Genomic DNA, 16399 nt, shown 5'->3' on the forward strand with positions numbered 1-16399 from the left:
TCAAAAAATATAGTAACCTTTCGAAAGTAGAGATTTCAAGCTTTAAAACTTTTTTTTTTAATTTAAATTTCATTCATTTTTGACGAAGATATTGTATATACAATTTTGAATTAAAAATACGAAGAAACTTTTTCCCTGATATATCAGTAAGATTGTTAAAAAGCATAATACGGAAAATGGTATTCAAACATCCCACATTTTATAAAAGAAAATTTGAAACGAAAATAGTTACCGTATTTTTCGTCCGAATACAGAGAACAGAGTGAAGAAAAAAAAGTAAATTTAATTAGTTTCACGCGTGTGTGCTCATGCATATATAATCCGCCAAAAAAATTCCCTTTTATATATCTTTTTTAAAGTGAAGTAAGTAAAGTCTTTTTTATTCTTCGAGCATTCTGTCAACGATAAGGATTAATTCAGCATGCTAGCAAGAACCAATTACAACACAGTTGACAGAATTGTTCTCAATTCCAGAAATTTCTCCATTCCCAGTTGGGAAATGTTCGCAATTCCTTCGTGTAGCGTCTCATCAGGTACAGAATAATATAAACCGACTAGGTATGACACAATTCATTACACCGCATCAAATTGTTCCTTGCATTAACATTTATTAATAGTAATTAATAATCTATTAGTGTCTGTAATGTCAGTTTGTTTTTCTAATTTACGTTCTTATTCGTTCTTTATCTCCAAAATGTTCTCATAATAGCACTTCAACAATAGCATTTGTAATTAAATAAACTTGCTAAATTATATTAAAATAGAAAATCAATCTCTTCTTATCACATTGTAAAATTTACTTCTCATTGTCAGTAAAAAAAAAAATGAAAGGGATATTATTCCTGTTACATTTTATTTGAAATCGTGGAAGACCCGTATAATATAGAAATCACATTTCGTATGGACTAAAACCAATATCTGCCAATGTCGATGAGAAATGCACGGATCTGGGAACGTTTACGGGAACGTTCCTGATTCCGATGCTGATTTAAATGCAGAAATGGTTTTCGGACGAGCGAGCGCTATTAGTTTGTGCTTAGGTACAAGAGGAGAAATTCGGTCGGAGAGCGATTAGTCATTAGTAGAAACTCTCTTTGTCTTCCTCCACTCTCTCCACCTTCGACATACGGTTCATTCGTGCCACTTGGGAGCTATTCACATCAGTCTCCTTGTCCCGAAGCGCGGATTACACGGCCGTTGAATTCGTAAGTGAAACTACCTGTGCTTTTCATCATCTTATCTACTCTTTGACAATCTTATGTACTTCACGCGTTAATTATCCAGCGGAGACTGACTTCTGCCATACGTCGCTTTCTACGAAGTTCGAGCTACATTTACCCATACAGAACGCTTTATTCTAGGAACGTCTTTAGAACGTAGAAATGTCTTCTGCATGTCTTTAGGACGTCTCACAGATATCTGTGCCGTATAAGGAGTAGTAACATAAATTAATAGTACGCAATTTACGTCTAGTAATAAAAATTGTAATATCAGATCCTTTCTATATCTCTATGATTGCACAGAACTTTTTCCTCCGATAGAATTGTATCAAACGGTTAAAACAATATATAGTTAGAATCCATTTTCCATCATACAAAAAAATGAAAAACTTATTTAACAGTCCTATTCCGTTCTGTTTCGATTTAGTTTTGAACTTCTCTCTTGCGCGCAGAGATATTTTGTGCGCTCTCATCAATGTAAAAATATAACACGATACAATTTTCTTTTAAATGCAAAAGCTTTCCTCAATGAAGACAATACTAGACAAAAATGCAAGATTTCATAAATTTTCCCAAGAGAATGATGTAAATTACATGTCGTGTATTTTTACCTCTAACTCTAAATAACACGAAACATAGAAACGCTACCATGCAAAAACTTAACTTTTAAAAAATTTAGAATTAAAAGACAGAGGAAAAGTTCAAATATTATTTCAATAGAATTAAAATATAAAAATTCTGGAATTATACATAATTTGCAATTAATTAACTTATGATCAATATATCTTTTATTTTAACTTACAATTTTTAGATCTTTCTTTTACGAACTGATTTACAATAATTTCACGAAAATCCAGTAAGCTCGATCTTAACAGAGTACATCGTCTTATATTATCAATCGATCGATCGAGGTTTAAAAGGGTTCTAGAAAGAAAGATTGATCTCATCGGTGAACCATGGTAGGTTGCAGTGGGATTTCCAGGACAATCTATTGTACTAGCTAGGTGACTTCAGTATCCACCGGGAGTTAACAAGGAATTTACGCGAAAAAGGTAACAATATTTATCACATCTTGATAACGTATGCTAACGAACCAACTGTTCGATTAAAATGAAACGTTGTATCTTCGGACAGTTCCAAAAAAACTAAATAGATTTAATTAATGGTAATAATTTAGTTTATAATATTTATATTCTTTCTATAATGAAAACTTAATTTAATCGTTACAATAACATTTAAAAACTTTTTACAGATAGAAGTAATTACAATTGATAAATATTTTTGCTGCGTATCATATCTCTAACGTTTTTAATTTCATATAATAATTATTATTTTATTAAATAAATTCGATATTTTTTAATCTTTTCATTATATATTTATTATACTTCTAAGATAAGTCTATTAAAAACTGTTTCACAAACAAAACGCGTTTTGAATGCAATGGCAATCTAATATTTGCATGATAATCTAATCATTCACGTTTCAACGGTGGAAGTTTCCAAATAATCCTAATCCCTTCAATAAGATACCATTGCTAAAAACCGCGTGTATATGTTACATGTACTTACGTAAACATCAGCAGGCTTATCGAAGCTTAACATAACAAATGAAGGTAATTACCATCGTTAACGTTTCATTTGATGAACGCACATTAGCATCCGTATTAGTGGTGCTGAGCACGCGGAAACCCACGCAATAATTTAGAAGGTATTGCAATGCGATGCATTTTTATATATGCAAATTGGACCGTTAAAAATAGTTTATATTTTTAAAAACTGTAAATTTGGCGATATCAGTTTGCAACTCTCTAAAATATCCCAAACCGCAATCGATATTGCGTCAAAAGACGATAAAACAAATTTATTAATCTGTCATTTTCACTAAGTGGCCATTTTAAATGCCAAAATTATTAATATAAATTTTATGTCAAATCAAGATGTTATAAATCAAATCAAGATGTCATGGTATCAAGAATACATAAATCCACTGACTGATAATTAGCGTACAATCAATCATTTTAATAGCACAAACAGTAAATGCGTATTAAATATTCCAAAATTACAAAACCTATAATTTCTGGTACGTTTTCAATATACGAAATGTAAAGTATAAATCACGTTTAAATTGTTAAAGGTGTCTACGCAGAATACATTTGCAAAAACGATATCTAATAATGTGATAAATATTAAATTATTTATAGAACTAATATATTATTTATTAAACTAAATATGAATTTTTTTATAATTTTGCGTACAAACTTAATTAGACATTATAGTTTTTTCAATAAAAAATATAATAAATAAAATTCACACTCTTCAGTTTCTAAAATATGTAATTAAAGATTGAAAAAATTTCCCATGCACGCAGATTGGAATAAATGGTTTGTAATTTTACTTTAAAATTTAACTAGTAGCAGCTAAATGTATATTAATTAATAGTATAGGGATATGTAGAAAAATTTTTCTACGTATCTTCCTATACTTACTTAAAAATGCACAGTAAGATATCAAAATTGTTGTTTTATTAATATTAAAAAAAATTTTTTTACTTTACGTTATACTCTCTTTATCTTTTGTTCAAATTATTATTACCGACTTGGATCATTATTTCTCCCAAAATCGGATCGTGGTAACGAATCTCCGGCAATGACACGCGACGCTGACCATTTCGAATTGCAGGTTCGTTAACAGAATCAAGCTGATTAACTCACTGAACGTAATGGTTAACCATAAATTTTCCTATTCTCGCATTAGCCGAACTGTTATCGCTTTAATATCCGCCGCAGACTGGCGGAAAGAAACTTCGACGGTAGAAATCAGTCCAGGTGACGAATTCATGAATATAAAGCAGATGCACAACGTTCAATTTTATGAGTGCCGATGGCTACTAAAGTCGACACGAATTCTACGCGCCAACTTTCGCTGCGAAATATATGCGAGCTGAAGATTGATAACATATATACATATATATTATGAACAAAATTTTACTTCAGTACGATAAATTTTGGAATGATGAAACAAAGAAAATTTCATTTTAACTTGTAGCTTGTGAGCTAAAATATATGTATTATATATTTTGAAGTATTATGCAATTAATCTTTAATCACAAATCACGAACTAAAATGTAATTTCTTTCATTTTACTATTTCAAAATTTATCATACTATAGAAAGTTTATGTAAACGATACACACATTCTGCGAACATTTGTGTAATAACGTTCCTTAAATGTTAGATTATTAACTTATAGTTGACTTTTATATAAGTATTAATTTTTAAAAAGATTTAGATTTTAAAGTCTATAAAATACATATAAATATATATAAAGATTAAAAGAAGTTATTAACCTTCAGTGTCTCTCTATATCATTTTGTCATGTCTTACCATATTAGATATTGTGAAAAATATTGCCCAAAAATAAACATATAACAAATGCTTTTTCAATCAAATTGCTAGATATTAAGAATAATATGACAGCAACAAATGTGTGTACTTTTATTAATAAAAAAATTAGAGAGTAGCAAATAAAAGAAACTTCGGATATGCCACACTAAGAGTGATATCGAAGGATATCACTCTTAACAATCAAATGACACAAATAAGACGAAAGAATGTATATATCTATAATTTGTGTTATATCAGTAGGTTGTGTTTCTAGAGATGTAAAAAAACGGTATTTTAATTTTGGAGAAAAGTATCAAATAAAAAACTTTTTTACTGTAAAAAACGGTATTTTTGATCAAATTACATAAAATTCATGAAAAATCTTAGAATTCATATTAAATATGTAGAAGAAGAAATAGAATTCATTTTTCTTGTTATTCGATACCTTTTAATACTTTTGTCTTTATAATTTTATATCGAAGCGGAAATATGTATTATTGACTGTTACAATTCTTGATGAGATAATAATAGGTCTGTTTGCGTTGCTTGCACTCTTTGCATTCAGCATCTGTGCCTTCTCTAATTTCAACACCTGAATCTATTTTTCTAATAATATCGCTTTAAGTGCAAAAATTTTGGGGAATTTCAAGCAATGCGAACAGATCTAAATGACCTAAAAAAAATATCCGAGTAAAAAACTGTCAAACCAAAAGGAAAAAAATCAGTAATTTCCGAGTTTTTTATCCTAAAATTCTAATATTTTTCAGTCGTTTACATCTCTAGTTATTTCATCTAATATATATTTTAAATTTTCACGGAATACTAATAATTTCCAAAGTTATTTTTTCATCGACTAAGCAAAAATAATTCCTCGTTAATAAAATTGTCAAGGTTCAGTAAAGGAGAATCACAAAAAATATCAGAAACTAATTATTCTTCCTTAATATTATAAAATAGTTGTAAAAAGTAATATTATCTTTACAATTTAACGTTGTTTTGACAACTATAACTTCAGTAATGAAAGTTTAGTTACTGAGTTCTCAGCTTTCCATCTCGTTCCTTTCCTAAAATAGTTTCTGGCACGTCCTATAAGTCTGTACGAACTATGATCTACTTTTATTGATGGAAAGTCATCAGTTCGAATGTAAGTTCCAAGAAACTTTTCCGCTTACTTGTTCGTCGTTGATGCCGTAGTTCAAAATGACCGACACGAGTATCGCGAAACTTTATTACATTTTTTACTTCCGTATCTTACAATTTTATTTGTATCCTTATCCTTATGTTATCCTATCTTCTCTATTAACTCTCATATGAAATTTTCAATCTATTTCCTTCGCTGAATTTCTGCGTAATCTCGTCGATAAAAGAGTTGCAAATTTTGCGGTATTCCGCAGATTCGCGTGCAGTGGGTTGATCCTTTGGGAATTGACCGTATTAGGAAACGGCTTATACTGCGAAACTTTTATCACTGGAATGACTAGAAACATGGAACGCTCGATAGTCTGCCGAAGTTTACAACCACTAAACGTTACGATACCACGTGTGTATGCAAATCGCATTCGATGCTTTAATTGGCAGCAACGCAAGCCACTAGTCAGCATTACGACTCATAGAATAGGATTGTGTAGGAAAGAGAAGACAGCGAAGTAATCGCTGTTCAAACAAAGCTTTGTCCAATTAAACAAAAAATATCATTTCGCAACGCGCAACGATCGAACAGATTTCACTGTTTTCCTGGATATTAAAAATTTTTTACTACAAAAGAGCATACGTAAGTAAATGGAAATTTCGGGAATGCAAAAATTGGGCATTTTACTAGATTGGAAATAGACGATAGTGCATATCGATTAACAAGCAAAGGAAGAGACCTGAATATCATCTGCTCGCATAATAATGTCTCTTTTAATAATGCTGATACTCTCGTGCGATGCTGCCGTCTGATAAAACCGGCACTTACACCACTAGTCAGCCGTCTGCTAAAAGTATATTCACTCCACTTCATCTGCTTAGTAAGCGGACTGTATTAAGGCTCATACTATTAGCAACAAATTACTTTGTAAATTTTACCTTTCATGGCATTGTTAAAGACTTCACTTTTATTAATTACCTTCAATTTCTATTTTAACTCAACTATGGGATAAAATAGGATATTATTAATTTCAGAAAGCTAATTCATTTATCCGTTTTATCATTTTACATATGTATTTTAAAAAAATTACAAAAAGTAATATTTAAATTATCTTTCTATTTGCATTATGACTGGTATGTTTGCAGGTAATAGACCTTAATTATAATCATGTACTGATATAATATGTTATTAGCATATAATGCCACGTCGGAGAATTACCACAAGACAATGAACTTACGTATAAATTCAGATGGGAAGAATGAGATTTTATACAATCGCATAATTTATGCAGTGGCTTTGGACTAATGAATGTTTTAAAATATCAACAGTAAATGCCGTGGAATAATGCTAATACAGTTTAGTTACTTCTACTACTTTGTATTAACACAAAATAACACAAAGTGATTGCAATGAAGACCGCACAAATAATTACATTTAAAGGAACAATATGGTATAATTGAAATAAATTAATCACACGTATAAAAATACAATGCAGCCGAATTTAATTAGTATTATAAATAATCGGAAATATTTTTTGTTTTATGTAATTATTTCATTTTTCTTTTATGTAATTATATGTGTACTATAATTAATGATGCAATACGATATAATACTATAATTGATACGATATACAGAGTGATTCAAAATTCCCGCATCCGAAGTACAAAACGTGATACTTCTTGCAAAAACAAACAACTTTTTCCTTTAACAAAATTGCGTCCGACAAGTAGTTTTTGCAGGAGAACAGGTTGAAGTTATACGAGTAAACGCAAAAATTATTTATCGAATGTAATTTTACTATAGGAAAAAATTGTTCGTTTTAGCATAAAAAATAACTTTTTCCTTTAGCAAAATTGCCCAATAAGTAGTTTTTGCAGCAGAGCAGGTTGAAGTCAATAAATAAGCACAAAAATTATTTATCGGATGCAATTTCATTAAAGGAAAAAGTTGTTTGTTTTTGCATAAAGTTTCACGTCTTGTACTTCGGATGCGGGAATTTTGAATCACCCTGTATATTTGGAAAAGTCATCCTATTGATAAGAGAGAAGTTAATTAGTCATACATATAATGTTTATAAAATTTCCTCTAAAGATTGTATAAAATTTTAAAATTTTAACATGCTCAAATAAAAAGATAATTTTAATTATCGAATAACATTTTCTAACTTTTTCTTAGTAATCTAAATTTTCACCGTTTTTCTAGATTAAAAAAATTTTTTTAAATCACAAGAATTAAAATAACAAGATTTTTAATTTTCCACGTTCCATAATTTTATCACATACGCGTATTCCTAATATTTTAATGGTATATTCTAAAGATTAATCAACGTTGACAATCCTATAACACACAGAAATAAAATTATTAATAAATACAGATAAATCTAGAAAAGATCAGTGTTAAAATTGCACATTAGAATAAATTCAAGTAATAACAAATTCTTTATTAAATAAATTAGTTAATAATATGTTACACTATGCGATTGTAAAATATATGTATGTACTTTCTATTTTTTTATTTATTACTATTATAACATATAGGTACACAGACAAAATCATTGACTAAATATATCATTTTCACGCGTCATTTAATATAATATTGTCGTATATTGTCATTTAGTATAACATTGTCGTAATATTGTCGCACAAAATATAAATAACTTCTTAAATAAATTCTTACTAACTCATTTTTTTTAAAACAATAAAGTTATGAGATATTACATATTTATTATTAATATTTTTGACTTGATACATTTATTTACGTACATCGATGCTTCTCGAATCTCCCCTCCCCCCTTCTCTCAGATTTTATCGTTGCAAAACACAACGTTCGCACAAACATAATTAATTAAATCGCAAACTGTTATCAGAACAGAATGATTATACGACACTTTACGTCGTTCTCAAATCGCGTTGTTAAATCTTAATCGCACGCAACGTGCAGTTTAGTATGATAACGCGAAAGGAAAAACGAGCACGAAAACTGGTATCCCTCGCTCAGCACAGAATAATCTTTTTTTTTTAATATTACGACGAAACAATAATTTCTCAATTTTCCCGTTTTTCTAATTTCGCAGCGATTTGTATTTCAAATAAATATATCTAGCGTATCTACTTCGATAAGTAGCCATTGAATCGACATGTATGATACCTACTGTTAATTGTAGAAACTGATTGAATATGTCGGCTAATAATCGCTAGACATTCGTAAATGATCATTGTTAAGTGATCACATTATGTGAAATATTACACGGAAACTCTCTAGTGGCGATCTTGGTAGTCACTGTTATAACATACGAGGGTCATTGTCAGTGTTTGCTAAGGTTGCTGCGCTATCATTGTAACTGTGTTCAAGCAGCTGACCTGCTTGCCGAGCAGTTGAATGTGATTGGGCGCGTTCAAGTTGGCAAAGCAGTTAGGTAATTGGTTCTTATTTATAGGTTCAATTAATCACATTCAAACCACTCAACAAGCAAGTTAGCTGCTTCATCTAGATTGAATAGGGCCATTCATTGAATCTGCAAATAAGAACCAATCATGTTCAATTGCTTGGTGAGTACACTGAGAAAAGAAATGGTTACAATTACAATAATTAATAACTATAATTAATAGTCATTTTTTGGTATAACTATATATTTATACACAAAGCTTTATTCAAAGACATACCCCATAACGCAAGATATTTTTCGTTATAATTTTATATTTCTTGCGTTGTGATGTATGCCTTTGAATAAAGCTTTCTGTTTTAATCGGTAACCACTTATTGACATTTATTGTATATATTTATAGTTGTTTTAAATAAGTAAATATTCAATTGTGCTATTAATAATAGTGCACACACAATGCTTGAAAGTGTTCAGTTTTTAAAAATATATTTTTTAGTTATTATTACCATTGCACATAAATAGTAAGTCAATTTAAAACAGTTATATTCATTATAATTGCGATTGCATTTACTTAACAAAAATGTTTATTTTATTTACCACTTATACCTCAAATTTTAATATATTAATACTTAAAATGATCATAATTTATAATACAATTTTTTTATATTTGAGAGAACTAAATACATATATGATTATTATTACTAACATTATAGCAGTCATAAATAGAGTTTTTAATAACAATTATTTTACTATTTAACTGCAATTACGGTCACAAAGTTCAAATATTTTTTCTCAATGTAGACTAGCTTGCCAGCTTGAACATAGATTCGTGTGCCGACTTTCGAACAAATAGTAGTGCAATACTCCGTGTATCGTTACGTTATCAATCTACAAAATGCGATCATTCTATGAACTATTTAACAGTTATCAGCACGATACGTTCAATCAATTATTGCGATTAATAACTTTGTGAGCATGTCAACTATTTATCGAATTTATATTGCGCCCGATTTATTTATTCGAAATAGAAATCAAAGCGATTATAGAATGAATATGATAAATCATTGCCGTTTTATCGTAATATGTAAAGTAGAGATAACTACTTTTCCATGCCGAAGAAAAAAATAGCAGTATTATGTTTGTATTCTTTTTTTCATTATTTTTCCATTGCATAATAAAGAGGGCGTATTATTACTTCGAACATGACGTATAACCGTCATATTTTAATAATTAATCCTTGCACACAATAGTAAATAATCGTATTTTCGCAAATAAATGTTGTAGTATATGAAGGCAATATGAAACTTGAAATGAAGAGATCTGGAAAAAGAATGACGTCAGAACAGCTAAGGAAAGTGGATATGTATTATTTATGTCTTATTTAATATTGTAACATTAATTAGCAGTGTAATTATTTAGTTGGTAATTATTATATGCGCGCAATGACTATGTATTTCTTGAAATATTAATTATTTTCAATGTTGCTATAATTTAAAATATATCTTATATTTTCTAATATAAATTTATGTATATATAGGTACATATATTCAAATTTTATAGCAACGTTTAAAATAATTAATATTTTAAGAAATAGTCATTGGGCGTATATAATAATTACCAACTAAATAACTACTGCTAATTAATTTTACAAGGAATAAAATATAAATAATAGATACCTACTCTTCCTAGCTATTCTACCGTCATTCTTCTTCAAGATCTCACCCTCTCAAATTTCATATTGCACTCATATATATAGATTTTTTTGCAATTTCATTCCCGTTATACGTTGAGTTTCATAAATAACAAATTATCCTTTATTATAAATTTAAACTAAGATAATAGGTTTGTAAAAATCATATCAGATTTATATAATATTCATCTAATACATATATGTATCAAGATTTAAGAGTATGAGAATATCAAATAAATGTACGTATTTCATTTTATTAAAATAAAACAGTTACTAAAATTTAGTATAGAATACAATATTCAATTTTAACATGTGGAATCATTACAGAATTGCGGTATTTTGTTATCGTTATCTAAAACCAGGACAATCTTTTCTTTTAACAAATCTGATTTTTTTTGCTAAAATTCTCGATGCAAAATCTGGAAATTATGCGTTCGAGCACTTAGCCATTCTTTTCAAATTATGGGCACATTGAATATAACCTGTCAAAGGACGAATTTATTTAATTTGCATATAACTGTCATTATAACGAGTGTTTTTCGCATCAAATTTTATTGAAACTGACAAGACTCTATTCTCACAATTTAAGGCATCAATCTAATTGCGATAATATCTTTGTTTGAATTAATCTGTCAATCTAATTGCGATAACATCTTAGTTTGAATTAATGTATTAATTATATGTATACTGAAGATGGTCTAATTAAGACCGAAATGTTTATAATATATTTTGAAATTGTTCTTTTTATATATATTTAATAAATCTATATATTATTTCGTTCAAAAAACCTTGCGTAGTGGTGTATGCTCTTTGTAATATTGTTTTTCAATTTTAGCCACTTAAATTTGTTTATTGTTGATTAATTAAATAAATTAAAACAATCAAGTAATAAACACTTGACACTTTTTTAATATCCTTACTGACTGTATTATACAGGGTGTTCCGAATTTAAATGGATAAATCGGGAGCGTGCAGGGAATCGATAACTAAGAAAAAAGTCCTTTAGAGATATGTACGTTTTTGTTTCGTTTTGAAGAAAATTGCAAAAAAAGATAAAACGGCGGTTTTATTTTTATATTTTTTTGTTACTTATTCATTCACACTTATTTATTCACATAGTCACTTGTTTAATGCTTCTGAAGCATTATTGCTGAAATCGTAAAACAATAATATTCCGTTTTGAAAACAATAATTCAAAATAATATTTCAAAAATTATAATACATTTTGTCTTTTTTTGCGATTTTCTCCAGAACAAAGCAAAAGCGAGCATATCTATAACTAAAGAACTTTTTTTCTTAGCTTATCGTATATTCCTTACACGCTCTCGAAGTTTGGTCATTTAAATTCGGAACATCCTGTATAACTACTAAACGTATTGTAAACATTAAGTGAATAAAAAAATAATTAAAAATTCTCACAATCGCATAATCTAATTAATTTTTTAAATAAAGAACACGTTACTAAAATTGTATTTATTCTTACAAGATGCTAGTATTATTTTTAGTCTAATAAACGTAAAGTTTTGTAATGGGACGGAAGAGTATTTCATGTAAATTATTATAAAAAAATATTTTGCATATTTTTTAAAACCAGTCATATATCGGTTATATTAAAATATTTAATATATCGAAATAATTCTCCGTATATATATCACAAATAATTTAAATATAATATATCTATTTGTACAAAAAATTGTAAGAGCTAGAAATCAACAAGAAATAACAACAGATTAATATATTAAACACAATTAATATGAATGTGTAAAGTTTACGCTAATATGATTACAGATATTGGCCATTTTTTATCACCTGAGAACTATTTGCAATTTCGTCATATATTTGTACTTACAATAATTTTAATTAACTTTTAAAATAAAGACTGGCAGTTTTGACATCGCGAATATAATTATTATGCATTTTTACCACAGTTTATGAAATTTAACAGAAAGTTTACAATTTTTATTTTATCTGATTTTACACTTATTCTAAAATCACTCGTGCAAAAACATGAAATACTTAGTAGACGTACGTAGTGCTGAAATCTTTAGAAGTATGCAAATAGAAAGCAAATCCATGAAAGTAGCAAAGATCAAATACGAAAATACAAACAGGGGAACTTCAATAAAGGGCACTTTCAAGTAACTTCCCGGAAATGCGATTTTCTGAACATAGCCAAGCACAGCTAGAAAGAGATTATGAAGTGCGTGCCTCTTAAATCCAATTTCTTCGTAAATAAAGGTTCTTGGTGTACTTTCAAAGGAGCAAGCGCTAGTACAATAAAGTAGAAACGTAATATTAATTTAAAGCGTTTTGTTCTTAAGAAAATTAAATGTAACTACTATTTTTAGAAAATTGCTACAATATTATAGTAATCAGTGTTATATGTACATATATAAAATTGAAAAGATAGCATTAATGTTTGTGCAATACTCTCACTATATTATATATAACACCACTTATTATTTCTAGATATGTATATATTATTCAAGAATATATTCAATACATTTCTAAAATATTTCAATAACGTATTATGATATAATTAAATATAGTCAAAAATTCTTATACAAAAATATTGAGGTCACAATATTTTTTAAATCTTTTTCTATGATGTACAGTACCTGCGCATAAAGAAATCAAAAGACAGAATTATTTTAAAAATAAAAATTAATATTATCTAAATTGGATCACGAAATTGAAGTAAAAACCAATAATAGATAATAAGAGTGTGCGCGTGTATAAAAGAGTGGAGGCTACATTCTTAGCCAACTTATAATTCGGAAACTATTGCAAACTCAGCATTATTGTATGAGAATTTTCGGTTTCATTAATCTTTAGAATATACTGTTAAAATATTGCACAATAGTTGCGGGATGCCTCATATAAATCTATCTTAAGCATTACGGGACAGCTAGGAATATGCGCGAAACATTCCAGTATGATTCATGAGAGTGATATTGCAATGTTACAGCTATCTGTTATACTATCTGTTTCAATAGACGTGTACTACGCTTGATGTAACGCTCAACTGACACCGACAAGAAAATAATAGACAGTTTAAACAATTGTATAATTGAATAAACATTAGTATAATATACAGTTTTGCAAAACATAATTTGATTGTAAAAGTGGTTGTATTTTAATTATTAAAAATTTGCCCAAAAAATATGACAATAAGTAATATAAATTAGATGTGATTCAGTTAAAAAGACATTAAAGATTTATTTTTTCTGATATATTTATATAGTTTCTTATTAAATACTTTAATTTTTTAATTTCAACTTCATGTTCGCTCCATTCAGTTATAATTTTAGATTACAGATAAACTAAAAAAATAATATAAAAGATTTAGAGATCGGATATTAAATATGTTAATAAGCTTAAACAATAATATACATATTGTTATACAAAGAAATATAATATTATGAGACAAAGTTCTATTTATTCAGTATACAACTACACGCAAATAAATATTCATTGAAGCAAGTAATAAAAATGTTACATTCACGTCCAGGAAAAAAATTTTTATAATAATTCATTTTGTATGAAGCATAACAACTTTATGTATTTTACGAGCTATACTTAAAATGTGAATTAACGTTGCATAAAAATATCATTAACTCGAACTTTGCATATTCATTAAAAAGAATCTAAGCTAAAGAAGAAAAATATTATGCAAATTATAACGAATGTATCACTAGAAATTTACGATTACAAATTATATAATGTTTTATAAAAATTTATTAAGAAAATTATGCTGGATGTAAATGTTTTCAATAATATTTGTTGCCTTCCTGACCTAGCGAGAAAATAAAATTCGTATCATTGAATTCTTTATCATTGTCAATTATACGTCAATATAATATCATTTATATATTTCAACATTCAATAAGCAGATATTCTCGCCGTCAGTAAATTGCTGGAAGCGCAAGTTTACATTAGACATGTGTAAATTGTGTTCTACCACAATTTGATTGCATATTGCGTTAAAATATGATATTGTCGATACGTGTCGATGCATTTCGTCTGTTTGAGACGTAAATTCAGAGTTACCACATTTAATCGTATTTTCTTCGCGTGAAATATTACAACTAATTTGTTTCGACGATTCGACGGCGGATTATTATTTCATAACGTGTATTGTATCCGTAACGCCATCAAACTGCGAATTTCTCGTTGGTTCTTGCTACGTGATCGATTTGCAAGTTTCATTAGTTTGTCCCCGGCCCTTCATTTGTTTACGATACGTGCCCGCCTCGATCGCCGGAAACGAGTCGTTTGTTACAATGTATTTTCGCTTTTCGGCCGTCCGGGGAGATCGCGGCCGTTGGATGGAAACATCTCACGGAATCGCAATATGCACGGAACGTGTTATGCATATAGGTACGCAGACAGGAAGAGAAAATCACTGCGATACGCTCCATCGCGTTAGAAGCGTCAACTCGCCAGATTTATCGTGTTTCTACTTATATCGAGATTAACCCCGTATGAATAATACTCTAAAATAGAAAGACAGAGAAAGAGAGATAGAAAGGGAGAGAAAGAGAGAGACATTGACTAAATCTAATAAAAGAGAAACGTGTATATCAATTTTTAAATTATCAATTATTTGAGTTAAAAAAGTTAATATTCTTAGGTTATACTCTATATTACGAACAGAAATTATTGCGTCTGCAAAATATGAGAAAGCCCTAAGGCTAAATAGGGCAAAAGATCTTATAATATTCGATAAGTTACTTTCCAGAGCTTTCTTAGCTCTTTCTCAAGTTACAAATTGTATTACTGAGTCCCTTTTTAGTTTAGAAATTTCATTTTAACAATCTTAATCTTTCATGTTGTTCAAGATATACATATAGAACCAATGTAATACTTCTAAAACATTTCTTATCAAAATATAGATATTATAATTATCTTTATTAGATTATAGATATTTCGAGGAAAACCTCCTATTATGAGATAAGTGCCTAATATGAGATAGCGACATTTTCGCTAAACTAATAAACGCTATTTATTGGTTCCACAATAAATTTATTGCTTTGGGATTGAAAACTATTTAGTGGAAAATTCATTATTAGATCGTGTCTGTAGTCGTTGCAAAAAAAGATTTTAGAATTTGGATCAAGTTTCGTTGAGATAAGTCTTTAAACCTTGTTTATTATTTAATAAGTAAATATTTGGCAATCAATTCTTCATGTGGTGATAGAATAAGATCATACTAATAGAAAAATATCGGATATGCTGAATTGCTTAATTATAAAAGTTAAATTTGATGCTCGTAAAACGGTAAGGCGTGGAAATTGTAATATGAGAGATACCCAGGGTATTTCTAATATGAAATAACCTATGCTCCTATGTCATAGAGAAAACCGTTGCTAAAGTATAAATGTTATTTTACAATAATAAAAAGGATAATTGGAATAAAAATCGAGTGCCTGTTTCTGCGATGCTTGGTTCCAACTACCTGAAGACGAGTCCTAAGTACAATGCATCTCATACTCATTTTGCACGCTGGTTGTGACTGTTTGTATTTTAGAAACATTAAATAAAGTTTTTTAATTGCAATACTGATGTACTTTGCGTTTTATTATCGATTTGTCGGG

General features: G+C 28.7%; 1 protein-coding gene across 1 annotated transcript in view; it reads right to left on the minus strand.

Annotated features, from left to right (window-relative positions):
- The window catches only part of LOC108766385 (membrane-bound alkaline phosphatase-like), a 98517-nt gene that overhangs the window by 42093 nt on the left and 40025 nt on the right, over positions 1-16399 (minus strand). The gene's annotated exons all lie outside the window — the stretch shown is intronic.

This window comes from Trachymyrmex cornetzi, unplaced genomic scaffold (assembly GCF_001594075.2).
Source record: "Trachymyrmex cornetzi isolate Tcor2-1 unplaced genomic scaffold, Tcor1.1 scaffold58, whole genome shotgun sequence".
Lineage (NCBI taxonomy): Eukaryota > Metazoa > Arthropoda > Insecta > Hymenoptera > Formicidae > Trachymyrmex > Trachymyrmex cornetzi.